The following is a 21,011-nucleotide window of genomic DNA, read 5'->3' on the forward strand; positions in this document are numbered from 1 at the left end:
ACTGCTCAACTCTACATCCAAGCATCCTATTGTGTTAGGCACAATGAAAACCTGTACACACGCAATGTGGAATGGGGAAAGAAAGACCAGTAAGCAATAATAAATGACTATGGACTAGGGCAGGAGGACATAGAATGCAAGGGGAGCAGAGAGGTCTATAGACTCCCAGGACTGTCTGTGGGAGATTAAGATGGAAGGATCAGTAAAATTTTTCAAGAAAAATTCAGAATGAGAACTGAAGAGTAAGAAGCATTAGCCAAGAAAAGAGGATTGAGGAGTACACCAGACAAAATCAAGAACCTACACAAAGACCTACAAGTGAGAGATCATGGCCAGTGTGGCTACAGATTAAGTGCTAAGCAGGGCATGGCAAGAAATTCAGGAGCCCAGTTCTATAGTCTACTTTTGGAAGTCATGCCTAGAAGCTTGGCCTGGAGTTTCTTTATCTTTCCCAATAATCCTGGAACAACTTCTAAAAACCTCTGTGTTAGTTTACTTGCCATAACGATGCACCGCCACAATCCCTCTTACTCATAAGATAATTAGCCTCCACACCATAACATTCAACAGCAACAAAAACAAATGTTTAACCCACAGTCTCTACACTCAATCCTATCTACACAATTTTCTTTGCCACTAGTATGTGCAAAAAGACACGGAAGGTAGGTTTATAAAATGTGTAAGATGGCAAAAAGCTGGCAGATATTGCTAACATGTTTTAAGTTCTACACTTATGTTCAAATGTATCAGTAACACTAAACATAAGTAGCGATGAACCAGGGAGGAAAGAAAGGGAGGGAGGGAGCAGGGAATAATTACCAGAAGGCCAATCCCACCGTACATCTAAAATGAACCTCTCAGCCTTACCATTCCTGCAACAGAGGACCCACCTAACAGTAGAACACATGCTTAAAAGTACAGGTTGTGAGGCCAAACTGCACGACTCTGAAATCCAACTCTACCACCTGCCAGCTGTACTACACTGGGCAAATTACTTCACCTCTTTGGACCTCAGCTTCTTCCATTGGAAAGTATGGATAGTATCAGTACCTATCTCATAGATACAATTTGAAGTTTAAATGAGCTAAGACACACAAGCTATCATTAATATCCACCTTGTATTCCCAAAGGTGCACATTCCCAGTACCCTCACTGAATAGCCACCCTTTTTTCTCCCCCTCAAGAAAGCATGTCAGAAAGTAACAAACATTATCTCAAATCTACTTATCTACTCTATAAGTAAATCATTTTCAAAGCTTAGTTTATTACTAATAACATATTCCTTATAGTCCACAATAACAATTACTCTTTTCAGTGTTTACAACACATAGAAGAAATATGATCTGAACTATGGCAGAAATGGACAGTTGCCCACCTCACTCACTGCCCCACCTAATAACAAAATCCTAATTTGTGTGGATATCAGTTGGCCATACACTGTCAGGGAGACTGGGCCCATCTCCATTCCCTGGATCAACAGCATCAGCATCACCCAGGAACTTGTGAGAAATCCAAAATCTCAGCCCCCAATCTAAACTTGCTAAATCAGAAACTCCGGGAGTGGGGTCCAGAAATCTGTGTTTTAACAAGTTCTCCAGGTCATTCTGGTGCACACAAGTCCAAGAACCACTGAGCTCATAATGGTAAACCCTATCTCTCGTCATTAACTGGTTTAGGAATAGGCGCATGACAATTCTGACCAAGGAGGGTCACTTCCGGAAATTTTGCTTATTAAAAATGAACACAAAGAAGGGACGTTTCCTCTTCTGGCCTTTAGATGTTGTTGATAGGAGGTCTGATGCTTAGAGCTGCAGCAACCATCTTATAGTCATAAGAGGGCAAGCCAAAAACCTAGCTGCCACATGGTGTCACTGATATAATTAAGGCAAAGAGGAAAAAAACAAAAACAAAACCCACCAATCATGGATCCACTCTATCCATGAGATCTCCTGATAATTAAGATAATACCACATTTCACCAAATGTAAGACATTTCAATGGTAAGATGCATCATTATTTTATGAATCATCAAGAGGAGGGAATGCTGTCAACTAATTTGACATGCTAGTCACTTAAATGTTCAAAATGTCTCAATTTCGGGAACAATCAATTATGAAGAAAACATAAACCTCTGAATTGAAAACAGTAAACTCCTTATTGTTTAAGCCATATGAAAAGGGGTTTTCTGCTGCCTGCTGCTAAAAACATCCTGATTTTTAAAAGGATATTATATTCAATTCTGGGTCTTCAATAGGACCAGAATACACAAAAGGTGGGTAAGAATAACGGTGGGGAATCTTGAAATATAAAGTAAGAGAAAGTAAAATATTTACACTGAGAAAAGAAAATTTAGAAGAGGGCATCCTAAATGTCCTCAAATATCTGGAAGGGCAGGGATACTGGGAAAAAGAAAAAAAAAAAAAAGATTAGACTTTGTACAGCTCCAGAAAAGACTAGCAAAGGCATATTTTAACTTTAGGAATGAAATCTACCAATTGCAAGACTTGTCTCAAAAAAGAGTTCATGCATTCTAGCAGAAAAACAAAAATTAAGGGTATAATTCCTGTACTGGTTGATAGGTAGATCAGATTACCACCAAGGACCTTCCAATTTTAAGACTCTAAAATATTATGAGCAGATTAGAGTACAACAAAGAGTTATTAAAACGTACAATCAAATCACAACTGCCAACAGGACCTGACCTAGGCAGAGTACCTAGGAGAATTAAATTCAAGAAATCTAGGATATAGGATGGAATTCACAACCCTCATGGGGTTATAAGATGGCTGTAGCAGCTCTATGCATCAAGTCAACAATCAATAACATGTGAAAGCTAAAAGAGAGAAAGTCCATTCTTCATGGTCATATCTAAAAATACACAAGGACTTCTAAGTATCTATCTACGTCTAATCTAAATTCCCCTGCATGAGATTTAAAAAGTTCTCTCTCCACCACCATTACCTACACCTTGATACACCTTCCACTTCTTAAGGAATCTACTCAGTGTCCATATCCCAAAGCTATCCATAACCCTCCTCTCTTCCCAGTGCATTTGCTCATAATGATTCCCCCACACACCTGGCCACGTCATTCACCCTTTCTGCCCACCTGGAATTTGCAAATCTTGAAAAGTGCAACCAAATACCCAGCTCCATGATTAGGACAGATCCATGATTCGTTTCCCAGCAACTGCCAATAACGACCGTAATGCACACATCATTCTCTATACTGGGATTCTACTGACACAACAGAGCAAGATTCAGGACCTGACTGTTCTTTCAGATATTTCTATTTTTCTGATTATAACATAAATATGTTCCTTCAATCCTTTACACTGCTAGGAGCACTTTAAGCCCTTAATTTTATTGATTAATTGATCACTTTAGGAGTTATCAAGTCTTTCTCAGTCAGAAGTTAGTATTTAGTATGTTTATACAATGGTAAGAAAAATTTTTTTAAGATTTTTTTTTCAAGGATTTTATTTATTTATTGGAGACAGGGAGGGTATGAGCCAAGGGAGGAGCAGAGGGAGAGGAAGAGGTAAAAGCAGACTCCCAGCTAAGTAGGCAACCTGATGTGGGACTCGATTCCAGGATCCTGGGATCAGGACCTGAGCCAAAGTCACATGCTTAACTAACTCGGCCACCCTGGTTTCCCAAAGATTTTATTTTTAAGTAAACCTGAAGTAGGGTTTAAACTTACAATCCTGGTATCTACACCTGAAGCAGGGCTTAAACTTACAAACCTGATATCAAGAGTCCCATGCTCTGAGGACTGAGCAGCCTGGCACCCCTATAATGGTAAAAGTTCTGGCTGGCTTAACTAACAAAGAAACAAAAGAATAAAGGGTTAGTCTGCCTTTGTAAAAAGGAATTGCACTTAGTTGTCTGGGTCCTAACAAATACAAGGTGCTGAGTAAAATGACAAAGAAAATGAAAACAAGAGGAAGAAGGTCTATGGAAGGATCAATCTCATCCTACTTCACAGAATGTCATATCTGGAATAGTAATCCAACTCCATCATATTTTACATATAAAAACAGTGATCCAGAAAAACTGTTAAGTGATATACCCAAGAAGTTCCCTTTTTATTGCTGAGACAGGCAACCACCTAATTATAAAAAGAAAGCTTTCAGAAATTTAAAAGAATGAACAGAGAAATGAATCCAAGAGTTAGGGATACAAAAAGTTGAAGGGAAAAGCAGACAGTGCACATGGCTGTATTAAATTAAATAGGAATAAATATGCCTACCACACAGTAAACTCAGAAAAAAAGTCTCCTTCTCTGTCACCTTCTCTCAGTCCACAGGAGCTATCCTCAGACATCCCCAACTCTGAGGCTCAATGGCCTTAATTTTCTAAATGGTGACTTAAGATTCACAAGGTCACAACTTTAGAGTGGTTCTGATCAACTGATCAACTGCAGAAAGGAAAAAAAAAATCCTAAGTTTTTATTGTAATAGGTATTAAGTGGTTTTATTTCAAATTTGACTTAAAGACAGCTAAGCTAGAATTATAAAATGGTTACATAGTGACACTGTGACAGTAAAAAATTACAGAATACACCCTACTCTCCATAATTACAAAAGAGCAACTTCACTTTTTTGTTGTTCTTTTGGATTATATAAAAGTATGACTTCTGACTTTCTAAAAATTTTGAGACCATTATTACAAAAGGCCTAGTGGTTAACTCACTGAGGTACTGAACCTCAGTTTTAAGACGGGTCTGTCTGACTGACACTGAGGAGCCAGAAAAAGAACTCTGTAATGAGCCACAAAGAGTTCAGCTCTGTAAATCTTTACACATTAACAGCAAAGACATATCTAAGGGCTGAGTCCTAGCCGGACTACCCAGTATAAGCCTTTCAGACCCTACATTTTTATGCATTCATCACTTAATCTATTTCTCAGCCCAGCTTATCTGTTTGAACCATGAGCCTCCAAAAATATTATTTTAGGAAAAAGAAAACAGCTCACCCTTAAAGAGAAATAGTTTATCCAATCTGTTTTCTCTGTACTGAAAACAGGGATAACAGAACCCTTCACTAATACAATAACATTTCAAAAACAAGTGATCATAACCTAAAACTATTCTCTAATAAAATCAGGGCCACTTAAAGATGATCATAAATCAACAAATTTAATAATAAAAAATCATTCAAAAACAGCAAACCATACTCTGTGTCAGTCCTAATAATTACCATTTTTTTTTTCCAAACATGAAAAGGTTTTAAAAATGCAGTTCTGTGTAAAGTGTAAGCACTACACAGCATTTATTACCCAGGATAATGTATTACCAACTCTATTTCTGTATGCACTTAATTCTAATAGATAATTCCTGTTGCACGAAAAATGTGACCAGCATACTAGAGCCTTTGTCTTCTGTTGCCAGAGTAATTTCCCTGGTTCTGACACAGTATAAGCAGCTCACAAAATCCACCTAAATCAGCATGTACTATGTCTTTACTCGGTCACGTAACTATGTCCTGCATCTGCTGGAGATAGACATCTGTGATAAAACTAAGTCTTGTTAATAAAGCCTAAAGGTAAAACACATACTGAATCTGGTATAAGCACTTGTTCAGGTAGGACAGAATACATATCCGTTTTGTTGTGTGCATGGTCTGTTCCTCATTTTTTTCAGTTTCTGACAACAATAACAGCATTTATTTTCTGCTAGGTGCTGCCTCGGCACTTTAGATACATAAACTCACTTCCTTCTACTTCTTGGCACCTCCTTACACAGTTAAGGAAGGCGGAGGCGGAGAGGGCTCACTAATGTACCCGAGGTAGCCAAGGTTACAGAGCTGAACCAAGGGTTTATGTTTTACTTCGTTCTAAATCTTACCTGCTTTCACTGGCCTGGCCCCTACTGAAAAATTCAGGCAAAACAAAAAGATAAGCAGACATTGAAAGGACAATCATTCCCCAATCCGGCTGTCCTGGTAAGTTACAGACATGTGTTTCCAAGTGGTAATATGAAAGTAAGTTTCCGGAAGAGTCGCCCTTAGTTTCTCCCCTGTCTACATAATGAGGACCCATGTCTATAATGAGGAAGAATGAATCTGACCAAGCCAGCACTGCTTTCTACTTGCCTCCCTACTGAGTCAGCCTATTCATGGCCAGAAAGCCAATCCTCCTGCAGGCTTTTGCTTCAATTCAGGTAGAGCAGTGAGGTTTGAAAGTGCCTCAAGCAGAGCCAACAGTTCTCTGATCCTTTACAGTATCAAACTCTGCAATTGTGTGTCCTAGCAGCCATGCTAGAATGAGGTCAATTACTACAGGCACTCACTAGACTTTTCCCTTTTCTCCACCCCCGGTGTTCAGACTCTTCCCAGCACTTGCTCAGAACTGCTGTTAGCCTTTTCCCCTTGGTTTTTACTCCCCCTACACTTATGTTATTCTTCCCCATGGGTTCTTATGAAGAAAATTGAAGGTCTGGGAGGAGAAAAGTAAAAAAAAAATACATTTATATACATACATATATATTAAATTCAGTGAAAATTCGAGAGGTTCTTGCATTAAGTCACTTTTTTTTTTCAAAATTCTTTAATTTTTTTTTTATTTATTTGAGAGTGAGTGAGCAAGCATGAGCAGGGGTTGTGGTGGGGGGAGAAGAGGGAGAGGGAAAAGCAGACACCCCGTCCCCACCCCTGCTGAGCAGAGAAACCAACACAGGGCTCAATCCCAGGATCCCTAGATCATGATCTTAGCTGAAGATAGATGCTTAACTAGCCACCTAGGTACCCCTTAAGTCACTATTTAAACAGATACATGGTTCTTTTCATTTCAAAAAAACCAAGCATTAAACTACAATGAATATGTCCTCAATATAACAAAGAAATAAACACACATATGTCATTAACAATGAAGGTCTTCAATTCCAAGCATCCCCCTTTTCTTTCTTATCCACTTATTTCTAACTATACTATCCGACTCTAACCATGTAATTAACTATTTCTCAAAATCCACTTCTCAGAAGTGAAATATTAGGAAGAACATTAGCCTTAGACACCTGAGACCCGGGGCACCTGGGTGGCTCAGTGGGTTAAGCCGCTGCCTTCGGCTCAGGTCATGATCTCAGGGTCCTGGGATTGAGCCCCACATCGGGCTCTCTGCTCAGCAGGGAGCCTGCTTCCCCCTTTCTCTCTCTGCCTGCCTCTCTGCCTACTTGTGATCTCTCTTTCTGTCAAATAAATAAATAAAATCTTTTAAAAAATTAAAAAAAAAATAGACACCCGAGACCCAGTTCCTAGAACACCACCATCACTTAAGAAATGATGTCACTGAAGTTTTGTTTATTATCTGTAAAACAAAGGCAATCCCACCAAAATACCCCCTAAAGCAACATGTCAGTACTAAGTAATCCAACCTTTCCCTTGACAGTAACTATTTTAAGCAGAGAAGTACTAAATCCATTGCCTTATGGAGAATTTTAACTGGACAAGCAAAGTGAAGGGCATTAAGAGACAACTGGGAAAACAGCATACAGTGTTAGAATTTGTCTCTTCCTGAATATATACTCTGTTTTACATTATCTCATGTTACAGAAGAGGGAAGTAAGGTCTTAAAAAGCCACATGCAATGGTCATTGTCTGATGTTCTGCCAGATGATACCAACTTTCCATATTTGCAAACTGATTATAAATGTATACTATCCATCAAATAGAGAGAAGACCATTTTAGCTATACTTTAGGTTCACCAGTAAATGCATAACTATAAAACCAGATATAAATCAAATCATATTTACCATTGTCTCAGGTTCTTTCAAAAGTGCATTTGCACAGGAGGAAAACATATCCAAAGACATGGCCTTAAGATATAAAGAGTAGGCACCAAACTTTTTGAAAACTTTAGTATTTAGTGTTTATTTAATCTAACATTTAATCAGAAAAAAATATTAACACTACTACTCAGTCAACAATGATCCAGAAAAACAGTGTAAGAGAAACTGTGGTCATTGCCAGGATATATAAAAAGAGGATCTAACAAGCAGTGAAATACCTCTTATCTGCAGAATCTGTAGAGGGAACAAAATAAAATGCTTTCTGTGAACACTGAGATGGACTACCAAAATGTGTCCAAGTCTAACAAGGTGAAGGTGATGGCAGCAAAATGGCAGAGTAAACAGCTCCATGGTCCCACATGCAATCCCCTATAGTACCTGTAGTACCTTTAGTTGAAAAACACACACCAACTATCAGAACCAACTTTATCAGAACTCTGGTCAACAAAGATTTAAGCAATCAACTGAACACTGAATAAAAGAAAAGTCAACAACTCTGTTATAACCTATCTGGGGGCCACCTGAAGGACTTACACAAGGGATAGTCTTTGTTTCACTAATTCAGTCACCCAAGCTGGAGAAGTGGCTGGCACTGCTCAACACATGGCAAGGTAGAGTAACAATCTGCAAATACCTGAAGTAAAAAATTACAACTGAAACATAAAAAAGACTACCCAAGGTCTAGGAGGAAAATTCACAAAGAGAGCCTCTTTGGGAAATTAGGGCAGTCAAAAGCACCCCTCTATCTGAGGAAATTTAGAAAGCTGCAGGTATGCCCAGAGTAGGAGGCATGCTCAGAGGGAACCATAAGCTTTCACCTCATGCTGAATGCTGACTAGTTCCAAGTCTGGCTAACTTATGAAAATAGACACCAGCACAGAGCCAATCTGCAAAGAATCGGAGGGGTTTGCTTGTTTTTTAGCTTCTGGTATTCAAGAAAATCTCTGTGAAAACACTAGCTTCAGTGACCATACAGGACAAGGAATACAATCCCTGCAAAAATATTTGTTAAAAGTCACTAGATACAAAAAATAATGTTGCCTTCCACAATTAAAAAAAGAAAAGAAAAGAAAAGAAAAAGAAACAAAAAGAGGGGAGGGGGAGAATCTGATTTCCAGAGATACAACATTATAAACATCAAATTCGAATGTCCATTTTCCAATTAAAAAAATAAAAAGGCATGAAAAGAAAACAAAAGGTATGGTCCATTCAAAGAAACAAAATAAACTGACAGAAAAAGTCTGATTTGAGATGAATGATCTCAAATCAATGACCTAACTTTGTACGTAAGTTTAAAAAAACAAACAAAACAAACAAAGAAACAAAAAACTAAAACAAAAGCTAGCAGAAGGAAGATAATATTAACTATTAGGGAGGAGATCAATGAAATAGAGAAAAACAATAAAGAAAATCAATGAAAACCAAAGTGGCTTCTTTGAAAAGATGAACAAAATTGACAAACCTGTAGCTAGACTTACTGAGAATAAAGAGAAAAGACTCATTAACCTAAATCAGAAGTGAAAATGGAGACATACTACTGAACTTGAAGAAATAAAAAGAATTGCAAAAGAATTCTATGAACTACACATCAAATTAGTTAACCTAAATGAAATGGACAGATTCCTGGAAATGTACAAATTATTTAAACTGACTCAAGAAGAAAAAGAAAAATCTCAACAAAGCTATATAACAAAGAAGAAGCCCAGGATCAGAGAGCGTCACTGGTGACCACACTTTTAAAGAATTAACACCAATCCTTTTCAAACCCTTCCAAAGAGGAGAAGACGAGGGAACACTTTTCAATTCATTCTATCAGGCTGCAATATACTGATACCAAAGCCAGAAAAAGATCACAAGAAAATTAAAAAACAACATCCCTAATGAACATATGCAGAAAACCCTTAATAAAATGCTAACAAATATATTTTAAAAATTTTATCCACCAGGACCTACTGGGATTTATTCTGGAATGCAAAGATCATTCAGTATATGAAGAAAGTGAAAGAACTACCCACAGAATGGGAAAAAGTATTTCTAAATCATATATTGTTATGAGACTGATATCAAAATATATAAAGAACTTCTACAACTAAACCACAAACAGATAAGCCAGTGAAGTGGATAAAATGAATAGACACTTCCCCCAAAGAAGGTATATAAATGCCTAACAAGTGCATTAGATGCTCATCACCACCACTCATTGGGGAAATGCAAGTCAAAACCACAATGGGATACCTTCATATCTAACCAGGTTGCTTATGATGAGAAAAATGGAAAATAAGTTTTGGTAAGGATGTGGAAAAATCAGAAGACTTGCACACTGCTGGTGGGAATGTACTTAACGCCAATGTAAAATAGTGCAACTACTGAGGAAAACAGTTTGGCAGTTACTCAAAAAGTTAAACAGAATCATCATATGATTCAGCAATTCTATGCCTAGGTATGCACCCAAAAGCAGTGCAAGCAAGAACCCAAACAGGTATTTGTACACCAGCATTTATAACAGCATTATCCATAAAAGCCAAAAGGTAGAAACAACCCAAATGTCCATCAACTGACAAGCAGATAAATACAACACTGTGTATGTCTATATAGTGAATTATTATTCAGTTTTAAGAAGGAATGCAATTCTGACACATGCTATATAAGATAGAGGAACCTTAAGAAATATGCTAAGTGAAATAAGCCAGACACAAAATGATAAATGTATGATTCTACTTATAAGAGGTACCTAGAACAGACCAACACATAAAGACAAGGAGAAGAGGTAACCAGGGACTGGAAAAAAGGAGCATTAGGTAATTATTGTTGAATAGATATGAAGGTTCTTTTTGGCATGATGAAAAAGTTCTGGAGATGGATGGTGGTACTGATTATACAACACTGTGGATGTATGAACTGTACACTTTAAAAATGGCTAAGATGGTAAAACTTGTTACACATATTTTACTACAATAAAAAATACATACATGGGAATGCAAACTGGTGCAGCCACTCTGGAAAACAGCATGGAGGTTCCTCAAAATGTTGAAAATAGAACTGCCTTATGACCCAGCAATTGCACTACCGGGTATTTACCCTAAAGATACAAACGTAGTGATCCAAAGGGGCACGTGCACCCGAATGTTTATAGCAGCAATGTCCACAATAGCCAAACTATGGAAAGAACCTAGATGTCTGTCAACAGATGAATGGATCAAGAAGATGTGGTATATATACACAATGGAATACTATGCAGCCATCAAAAGAAATGAAATCTTCCCATTTGCGACAACATGGATGGAACTAGAGCGTATCATGCTTAGCGAAATAAGTCAAGCATAGAAAGACAACTATCATATGATCTCCCTGATATGAGGAAGTGGTGATGCAACATGGGGGCTTAAGTGGGTAGAAGAAGAATCAATGAAACAAGATGGAATTGGGAGGGAGACAAACCATAAGTGACTCTTAATCTCACAAAACAAACTGAGGGTTGCTGGGGGGAGGGGTGTTGGGAGAAGGGGGTGGGATTATGGACATTGGGGAGGGTATGTGCTTTGGTGAGTGCTGTGAAGTGTGTAAACCTGGTGATTCACAGACCTGTACCCCTGGGGATAAAAATATATGTTTATAAAAAATAAAAAAATACATACAGTCACAATGGTTATTTACATTATGCATATTTATCACAATGATAAAAATCTTAAATGGTTAATATAGATTTTATGTTCATATATTTTGCCACAATAACTTTTTTAATGTAGAAGCAGAGCAACAGAACAGAATCTATATGATCTCACAGATGTATGTAATAAAATTTCTCCTGTAGAAGCATGAAAATAGTCTGCAATTTCTAATTGGATATGATGTTAGATCTGGGTGACTAGTGAGTGTCCCAAGGAAGTCTTAAATAAGAGTGACTTAACCAAGCTCCTGGCCCTTAGATAATGTCTTATACTAAACAAAGAATTACTTATAGTGCCAGCATACTGATGTATGCAGTCCTTCAAAATGTCACACACAGAATTATCATAGGACCCAGCAAGTCCACTCCTAGGTGACATGACCAAGAGAAATAAAAATACAATCCGTACAAAAACCTAACACACTATTCATAGCAGTCAGATAGTGGAAACTAACCCAAATGTCCATCAACTGATAGGTGGATAAACAAACTAGTAAATCCAGACAATGAACTATTATTCTGCCATAATTGAAATGGACTGCTGATAGAGACTACTCTACAGATGATCCTTGAAACAATATGTGTAAGTGAAAGAAGCCAGTCAGAAAAGACAATATATTCTAAGTATGGTAGGATTCTATCCATATGAAATGTCCAGAACTCTATAGAGACAGGCAGTATGTTCATGGTTCCAAGGGGCTGGGGAAAAGGGAAAATGGGAAGTAACTGACAATGAATGGACACGGGGTTTCTTTTTGGAGGGATGAAAAATGTTCCAAAACTAGATAGTGGTGATGGTTGCACAACTCTGTGACTATATTAAAAACATGGAATTATACCCTTTAAAGTGGGGAAATTTTATGATTGCCTATTACATCTTAAGCTGCTAAAAATAAATGCTGCTTTTTGACATTCTGATCCTCGTATCTCAAGTGCTGAAGCAAAGTCTCAGTGGGGAAAAACAATAGCATCTATATACACAATGCTTCTCAAAACCCGTTTGTATTTTAAGTCTCTGCAATGTTAGAAAATATTCCTAGATTTGAATAATTTACAGAGGAACATACGCATTAACCTCAACTGTGACAACAGAATAGTAACATTCTGTTCTATCACCCTTCATAATGGCTTTTCCAACTTAAGGATTAGGTTAGCAACTTTGAATTCTTGACTCTAGTTTAGAAATTACAAGGAAAATTTGAGAAAATACTGTGTCCTCTTCATATGCGTTATTCTTGAGTTGCTGAAGTCTGTATTATTAAAAATGTCACATGTCTTGTGCACACAGAAGAGCATGAGTAAGAAAGGACTGCAGGAGTATGGCTCATTGCAGAGGTTAACTCTACACAGGGCACCTGAGAACAAAAACTGCCATTAAGAATTCAGGTGGTGCTACAATTAAGGGTGCACACAAGCCCACATGAACACACAAACACAAAGATAGATGCACAGGCACATACAGAGAGCTAATTCAAAAAATGGTTTGCGGGTGGGGTTATCAGTCTGGGACACTTTACCTCTCACAACAGATTATCAGAAATTAAGGGCTGTGGCCCTCAAAATGCCATTCTTTCACTACACAGCACATACTTTAGGTCAGTCTGACCACCTTCGTGAGTTTTCTCCTCCACATTATACTTTCACACCAGTACACTTTCTCAACAATAGAGCTTCTCATGGAAGTCACCAGATTATCGCAGTGGTATTCAACTCCTGCTCTGAGTGCTTTCCACACACTTATGCCTACCTCCCAAATAAAATGGGTTTGGTTGACTATAACTGAGGATGACAAGACAGAAAGGACAGGAGGATTTTTTTTCTTTTTCGAACCGTAGAAAATGCTTCCACATAAATCAATTTTAAATTGCAAAGCTTTTCTTTTCCTTTACTCCATGGCTGCCTCTAGATATGTTTGCCTACTCAGCAGGAGCAAAAGCCAGAATGCAGGCAGGCTCCAAAGAAAAATATCCAGAATAAAACACTACAAAAGACTCATGGGGGAAAACGTTTACTTTAACAAAGCAAAACCAGAAGGAGGATTCCTGCAAGCAGTCTACCAACAGTAGAATTGTTTTAAGTCATGTATTTAATTAATTATACAGAATTTCTTCTCTGGTATTTAAGTTATTAACATATCTGTAATTTCCATTCACCTAATTCCTGGGCCAAAAGGTAGGCTTTAAAAATGTAACAGCTTCCAGAGAACATACGTGTGTTTCCAAAAGATGGCACAACATTGTGAGAATGTGATTCTGGAGCCAGACCAGCTAAATCTGAATCTCTTACTAAGCTCTATGACACTGGGCAAGTTCCTCACTTCTCAGGGCTTCAGTTTCCACATTTCTAAAATGGGGATAACAGTATTTACCTCACAGGGTTGCTATGAGGATTCAGTAAGTAATACACACGTAAAGCACTTAATGCCCTGCACTTAAGAGACCCTCAATGTAAGTTAGTCATCGTGATGGCAATTTTTCCAGTCATGTATTCCAATTAAGGACAATGACCCTTCCTGGCCACTTCCCTGATGAAGCAGAGTCTTCCTTTACTCAGCCAACCCTCATCAGTCCTTTTAACGCCCAAGGCCTCCAGAGAACTAATGAGTGATCACTAGTATAAACAGCAATGTAGTTATGATGCAACCACAGTCACTACTAGAATAATTCTACTCATAAGTCATTCTGGTACCTAGTAAATTGATAGCACATAGGGGAAAAAAGAGAGGGGAGGGTATGAATGCAGCACTTTCCTAAGGATGGTGATTTGGGATGAGGAGGGTACTTTCACTTTTTTTAAAATATATATCGGTATTTTTGTCTGACTTGTTTATAGTATTTTTTGTTTAAAAATGTAAAGTTTCAATACATGTATGAAAAACATTTGCTTTCAAATTAAAACAACTACTAACCAGGTACTAGGTACAGTTTAAAACATATCTCTATAAATCCTATTCTACATGTAGTTCTTCTGAAGGATTTGATGGAACAAAATAATTACAGCTGTCAATTTTCCTCTCGGTGGATGCGAAATGAAGAGGGAACCTGAGCTTGCGTTAGGAACACGTGCAGGAATTCCAATCACTTCCTCTCCAGCAGTAAGTCACTCCTCTCTCTACCAGATGGCAAGTGACACTCCAACAAAACCCACATATTTAAAACAAGTGTAGAAATGTTTATTGTACATTGCTCTCCAAAGCAGCTGCTCAAGAGAATGTACTCGTGCCACAATAAGGAAATCAAAGTATATGTCCAACTAATGAAATCTTTTACGAGCCGAGCACTGCACAGACTCCAACACTGGTAGCTGCCAGCTGCTGCCTAAATACTATTTTCCAACATCTTCTGAAGGCTAGTAGTTACTCAAATAGATTTTTAAAAGAAAATGAATGCAAAATATTATAATTATTAGAAGATTATTATAATTAGACATTCTGTTCCTTCCTTTGATTCAAGGAACAAAGCGGATGTGACTATAGCTGAGAACACAAAGTGCCTTCATTTGGTTGCTTATTAATCCATTGAGGTTACACTGACTTACAGGGTAGAGACCCTGCCCTTAGCCTTCCAATTCCCACTCTCACCTACAGTCAGTCTCCTGAGCAAGTCCCAAAGCTCTCTCCATTAGCTCCCTTCCTTCCCACTCTCCAGTGAGGCAGAAGAGAAAGAACCACCAAAGGCTCTTTCCACCTCTCAAACACCTCAAAGCCACATTCTAGAAAGGAGAATACTTAACCAAAGTTCTACAGTAATTTGTAAGTATTAGGATCCCCTTCCTACTTTTTAAACTAAGTGAGTGACAATTGATTTTATTGAAATACAGGAGTTAAAAGGGAATAGAATTTGTTTGCAAGATCTAGTCCTCAGATCCCTCTGTAGTAGGTTCTCAAAAAAAATTTTTTTGAACTTTGACTATCTACTTGAAGATCATTATTTCACATTGAAAGCAACACAGGATTATTAAAACCTTGTCCAGTATGTTTTCCTTGCCTACCAGACCAATGACATCTCAACATAATCACTGTACCTTCAGCAGTCTGTCAACAGTATCTATCAACAGCGCTCATCAGCATTTTTCATGATCTTTTCTGACTGCTGAGATAGCATTACGCCACTACAAAAATACAGGTTTGCAACTTCGTCCTTCTCAAAAAATTAGAGAAGAGCTGTTTGCATTTAAAGCCTGACAGATTAATATTAATTTCTGACCCCCGAGAGAGGGGCTGCATAATGCACTATTCCAAAGGTTTAAAAAATGACCAACCTTGTAAAACTCATTTTACAAGGTTTCCAACTTGTATGCCCAGTGTTTCCAAACTGATCGTATCACTGCTCTACATACTTAGCTTCTTTAAAGCACTTTAATAAGCTATCCGATTTCAAAAAATTGAAGCATCTCATAACTGAAATAAATCTGAGAAATGATCTAAATCCAATTGACCAACATGTCTAAATCTTGTTCTGATGCTTATAATTGTTTTAAGATTAACAAGATAAGGGCTGCCTGGGTGGCTCATTTGATTAGGCATCTGCTTTCGGCTCAGGTCATGATACCAGGGTCGTGGGATCGAGACCCACACTGGGCTCCCTGCTCAGTGGGGAGTTTGCTTCTCCTCTCCCTCTGGCCTTCCTCTCCACTTGTGCCCTCTCTATCTCAAAGAAATAAATAAAAATCTTTAAAAAATTAATAAAATAGGTACTCTCATTTTTTTTTAAATATAATTTTTTATTTTTTAAAAACATATATTTTTATCCCCAGGGGTACAGGTCTGTGAATCACCAGGTTTACACACTTCACAGCACTCACCAAAACACATACCCTCCCCAATGTCCATAATACCACCCCCTTCTCCCAAACCCCCTCCCCCCAGCAACCCTCAGTTTGTTTTGTGAGATTAAGAGTCACTTATGGTTTGTCTCCCTCCCAATCCCATCTTCTTTCATTTACTCTTCTCGGTACTCTCATTTTCAATTTACAGAATCAGAAACTGAGGGTAAGCTGAGTACACTGGCATAACATGGTAGATGATAAGCAAGCGTCTGGTATATTTACTAGGTCAAGAATAAATTCCCCCAAAAGAAAACTTAAGCATAATATTGATACTTGGAAGGGTAAGAAATGGTTTCAATATAAGCTGGTAAACTGGCAATTTTACTCTGTTATCCCTTTACTGATTAAATAAATGTATATACTTTTATAAAAACATGTCAAACCAAATTTCTCATCAAAGTCTATTCTGAAACATTCAGGTACTGTCCCACAGAACTCCCTGCCATCCCCAAATCCAAGACTATTTAAAAACCGGGGTGAGAAGGCAGATGCATTCGACCCCCTGGGTGTCATGGAGCCACACAGCATTGCACCCACTGGGACCGAGCTCCACAAGCAATCAGTGCATCATGGTAAGGTGTACCTCTCTCAAAAAAACCCCCATACAGCCTCTGAATTGGAGTAAGAGACCTCCTCTGGCCGTCTTCTTGGTTACTATTTTTAGGCAGTTCAACCCTGGGCAAAGTCTGGCACCACTGGCAACAAGATGTTACTGCTGGCAGCACAATGGACTCCAGCTGCTCCACTGACAGCCACTTTCAGCATGGCCAAGGCTAAGAGAAGATGGAGAGGAGGAAAGGGCAACTCCCACAGAGCAAACACGCCATGTGTGCCAGATACGATGCCAACATCATCTCCTCCAAACCCTGAATAACCCTACCAGAGAGGCGGAGTTCTCATTCCACCAGTGGGCAAACTATGGCTCTGAGAACCCAGGATTCTGTTACAAAGCCTAAGCCTATGGCACGACAGAAACGAGAGAAAGGCATTATCTACACAGGATTAAAGTAATGCATAACGAAGCCCTACCAATCTGCTCTGGTTACAGCATGAAGCTGCAGACTGACCTATTTCATAACCTTCATTACAGCATACTGTCATCAACATCTAATACCCTTATCTGAAGAGTGACCTATACACACACGGAGTATTCTTAAACTGACGATGAAAGACAATTTTAAAACTCACTATGCTAAAGGCCTGGGTGTCACAGGTTGAACTGTGTACCTTCAAAAGACATGTTGAGTCCTAACCACCAGGATCTCAAAATATGACCTATTTGGACCAGGGCAGTTGCAAATGTGATACGTGAAGATGGGGTCATACTAGAGTAGGCTGGGCTCTAACCCAATATGACTGATGTCCTTATAAGGAAAGGAAAAATTTGGACCCAGAAATAGAGGGAAGAATACGATGTGACAATGAAAGCAGGTAAAAAAGTTATACAGTTGGAGGTTGAGGACTGGCTGCTGCCCCCAGGAGCTAGGAATAGACAAGGACCCATTCCAGCCAGGCTCAGGAGGATCAGGGCCCTTCTGACACCTTGGTTCCAGACTTGTCTGCAGAAAGGTGAGAGAATAAGTTCCTGTTGTCTGCAGCCACCCAGTTTGTGATACTTTGTCTCAGCAGTCTTAGGAAGAAACTAATTCAATGGTCTACCATAGATTCCAAGATACCACCCAACTGAGGGCTCTCTGACATAAAAAGCCTGAAGTCCGTAGTCGTTCTGTACCGTGAACTACACAGAACTGATCCCATCATACTTTGTTTTATGATAGAGGCAAGAGATCAGGGCATAGCACAGACAGCCGGGTACTACGCCAGAGGCTGGGTGGAAACTGGGTGTTCCAATCAACAGGCAGCAGCAGGAAACCACCCTATGAAGAAAGAAGTTAATCTAATTGACACTATTACTCACTGAAAACAGGCCACAGACATGTATTCTGGTCAAATCAATAATTTCGCATGTTCAACAATTGATCAGTCTACTCTGGTATAATCTTTTGAAAGTTTATCAGCTCTGAGATTGACCTGCAGCAACCTCAAGAATATTATAAACTTTGCAAAATTACAAATGGGCCAAAAAAATGGATGACTTCATTTAATCGTCTTACTTCTGTGACTTCAGGTGGCCAACAAGTACTTATGAAAGAGTATAACCAAAAAGAAACTTTAGTACATACACATTAAACTTGGGGGAGGAAAAAAAGGATGCAAAATTTCCCAAGCATTAAAAAAAAATCTACTAAAAAAAGAAGAAAAAATTTTTAAAGATTTTATTTATTTGACAGACAGAGCATGTATGCACAAGCAGGGAAACAGCAGAGGGAACTGCAGAGGAAGAGAGAGAACAGGCTCCCCACTGGACAGGGAGTCGGATGTGAAGCTCAATCCCAGGACCAGGGGTCATGACCAGAGCCGAAGGCAGACGCTTAACCAGCTGAGTCACCCAGGCACACCAAAAATGAATTTTTAAGTACTAACATCTGAAAAGTTAAAAATAATAAGAACTGAGAAGAGCTTGGGTCAAATAGAAAACTTCTAGTTTTACTGTCATTTAGGCTATAAATAAAATTGAGACAAAGCCCTTAAAGAAAATTGCTAAAGTAAACACTTCCTTCTTTAATTCTCCATTTTCTGACTGGCTTTGGTTCTGTCTGAGCCCACAGGAGTCCAGTAGCCCAAAGACAGGCATCAGGCTGGAGAAAACCCAAACAATGCTGATAGGACTACAAGTTAACAGATGCCTCTTTCATAAAAAAACAAATAACTGATTATTAACTTACTAATTCCTACTGGACACCTAGACTTTAGCCACCAAACACAGAAAACAAAATAAGCCACTGTATACTTCTAGTTCATTTAAGATTTCAAAGGCAACCAATTCAAACCAACCACCTGAGCCAACCAGACCCTAAGCAACGGTCACAAGCAAACCCAAGTTCGCAGCCTTAGAATGAAGATATTTCATATGTGTGTGCACGTGTGTGTACTTAGACTTATATTTGCATCACCTGGTGCTGAAGTCCCCTTCAACACCACTGAAGCCCAACTCAGGCTGCATGTTCAGAGACTCCTTTTCATACCCATCTTCCGATGTACTCATATCTATCATTCAGTTGCATGTGGCTTAGTTGCCCTGTGTCAACACCATGTAATACTTTATTTAATGCCAGGTTTGTTTATTCTTTAAAACAAGCAGCACACTTTACTATATAGAAATTTCTTTGCAAAAAAAATAAGTACAAATTAGACATAGAACCTATTCTTCAAGGACTAAGGGAGAGAAGAACAAATTATAAATAAGATAAAAAATCAAAATTCTAAATACCAAAAGCACTTTCCCTAACAAAGTTCACAGTCAAGAATCTGGACAGACCTGAATCCATTTTCATGGAAGAAGTAACAATTAAAAGAGATAATAAAAAATTGCTAGAATTTGAACAGAACAATACAAAGGGCTGACGAGGTGGGGGTTTCTCAACATTGGTTCTCTAAGTTTTAGACTTACATACTTAACTCTTTCTTGCAGAGAACTGTCCTGTGCACTGCAGAATCTTTAGTAGCATCCTTTGTTTCAACCCCCTTGATGCCAGCAGTACTTTCCAGCTGTGATAACCAAAAAGTCTCCAAGATACGATCTAAAAGTTTGGGGTATGTTCTGTGACTGAAGAAGGGCCACCGAAGATCTTCGATCCAGCCGTAGCAGATTCAGAGAAGTAAGATCTGTCAATAATGTTGTTTGCAAAGGTTGCAAAATGGCTGGTTAACATCCTTCTTTGCTGAGAGGATTTTGGAGGGTTGCAGCATAGTTAAACCATTTATACACAAATATTCTCCTTATCAACTGAAGGGTGATGAGCTCTTTTTCCATCAAAAGTTTATACGTGCATGATAGTATTTTACAGTATTTTTTTTTTAAAGAATCTACTTTTTTAAAAAGTAATCTCTATACTCCAGTGTGGGACTCAAACCTACAACCCCAAGATCAAGAGTCACATGCTCCAGTGACCGAGCCAGCCAGGTGCCACAATATTTTTTTCTTAAAAAAATCTCACATTTTAGGGGCGCCTGGGTGGCTCAGTGGGTTAAGCCACTGCCTTCGGCTCAGGTCATGATCTCAAGAGTCCTGGGATCGAGTCCCGCATCGGGTTCTCTGCTCAGCCCTCAGCAGGGAGCCTGCTTCCTCCTCTCTCTCTCTGCCTGCCTCTCTGCCTACTTGTGATCTCTCTCTGTCAAATAAATAAAATCTTTAAAAAAAAAAAAATCTCACATTTTAGATATTTTTGGTGCTAGATGTTTCTGACTTTTATATCAGAAAACATGCCTGCCTAACATTATTCTTGAATATACATAACCCAAGTTTTATACCAGCATTTATCAAAGGTAAATAAATTACAAAGTGACTATCGTTTTCTCCTTGGCTTCACTTACAATAAGAACAGGCATTTATGGACATTGGGGAAGGTATGTGTTATGGTGAGTGCTATGAATTGTGTAAACTAATGAACCACAAACCTGTACCCCTGAAACAAATAATACAACATATGTTAATAAAAAAGAACCTATTAATACATATTTATAACTATTTTAGCATTATTATATCTTTATTTGGAGAATTTACTATGAACACCTAAGCAAGGTACTTTGATAGGTATAGAAAGAGGGTTGGATAACCAATAAAGGAGGAAAATTTGGCCAGGTAGAACAACTTATCGATGATAAGAACAGT

At 38.5% G+C, this 21,011-nt stretch overlaps 1 protein-coding gene and 1 long non-coding RNA gene across 2 annotated transcripts in view; both read right to left on the bottom strand.

Annotated features, from left to right (window-relative positions):
- The window catches only part of LOC309862730, a 75,559-nt gene extending 55,221 nt beyond the window's left edge, over nucleotides 1–20,338 (bottom strand). The window contains exon 1 of the long non-coding RNA XR_014310676.1: nucleotides 19,791–20,338. This is a non-coding gene — a long non-coding RNA (uncharacterized lncRNA). The remainder of the gene's footprint in view (nucleotides 1–19,790) is intronic.
- XKR6 (XK related 6) overlaps nucleotides 1–21,011 on the bottom strand; it is a 304,492-nt gene that overhangs the window by 261,561 nt on the left and 21,920 nt on the right. The window lies entirely within an intron of this gene.

Source organism: Mustela nivalis (genome assembly GCF_964662115.1).
Source record: "Mustela nivalis genome assembly, chromosome: 4".
Lineage (NCBI taxonomy): Eukaryota > Metazoa > Chordata > Mammalia > Carnivora > Mustelidae > Mustela > Mustela nivalis.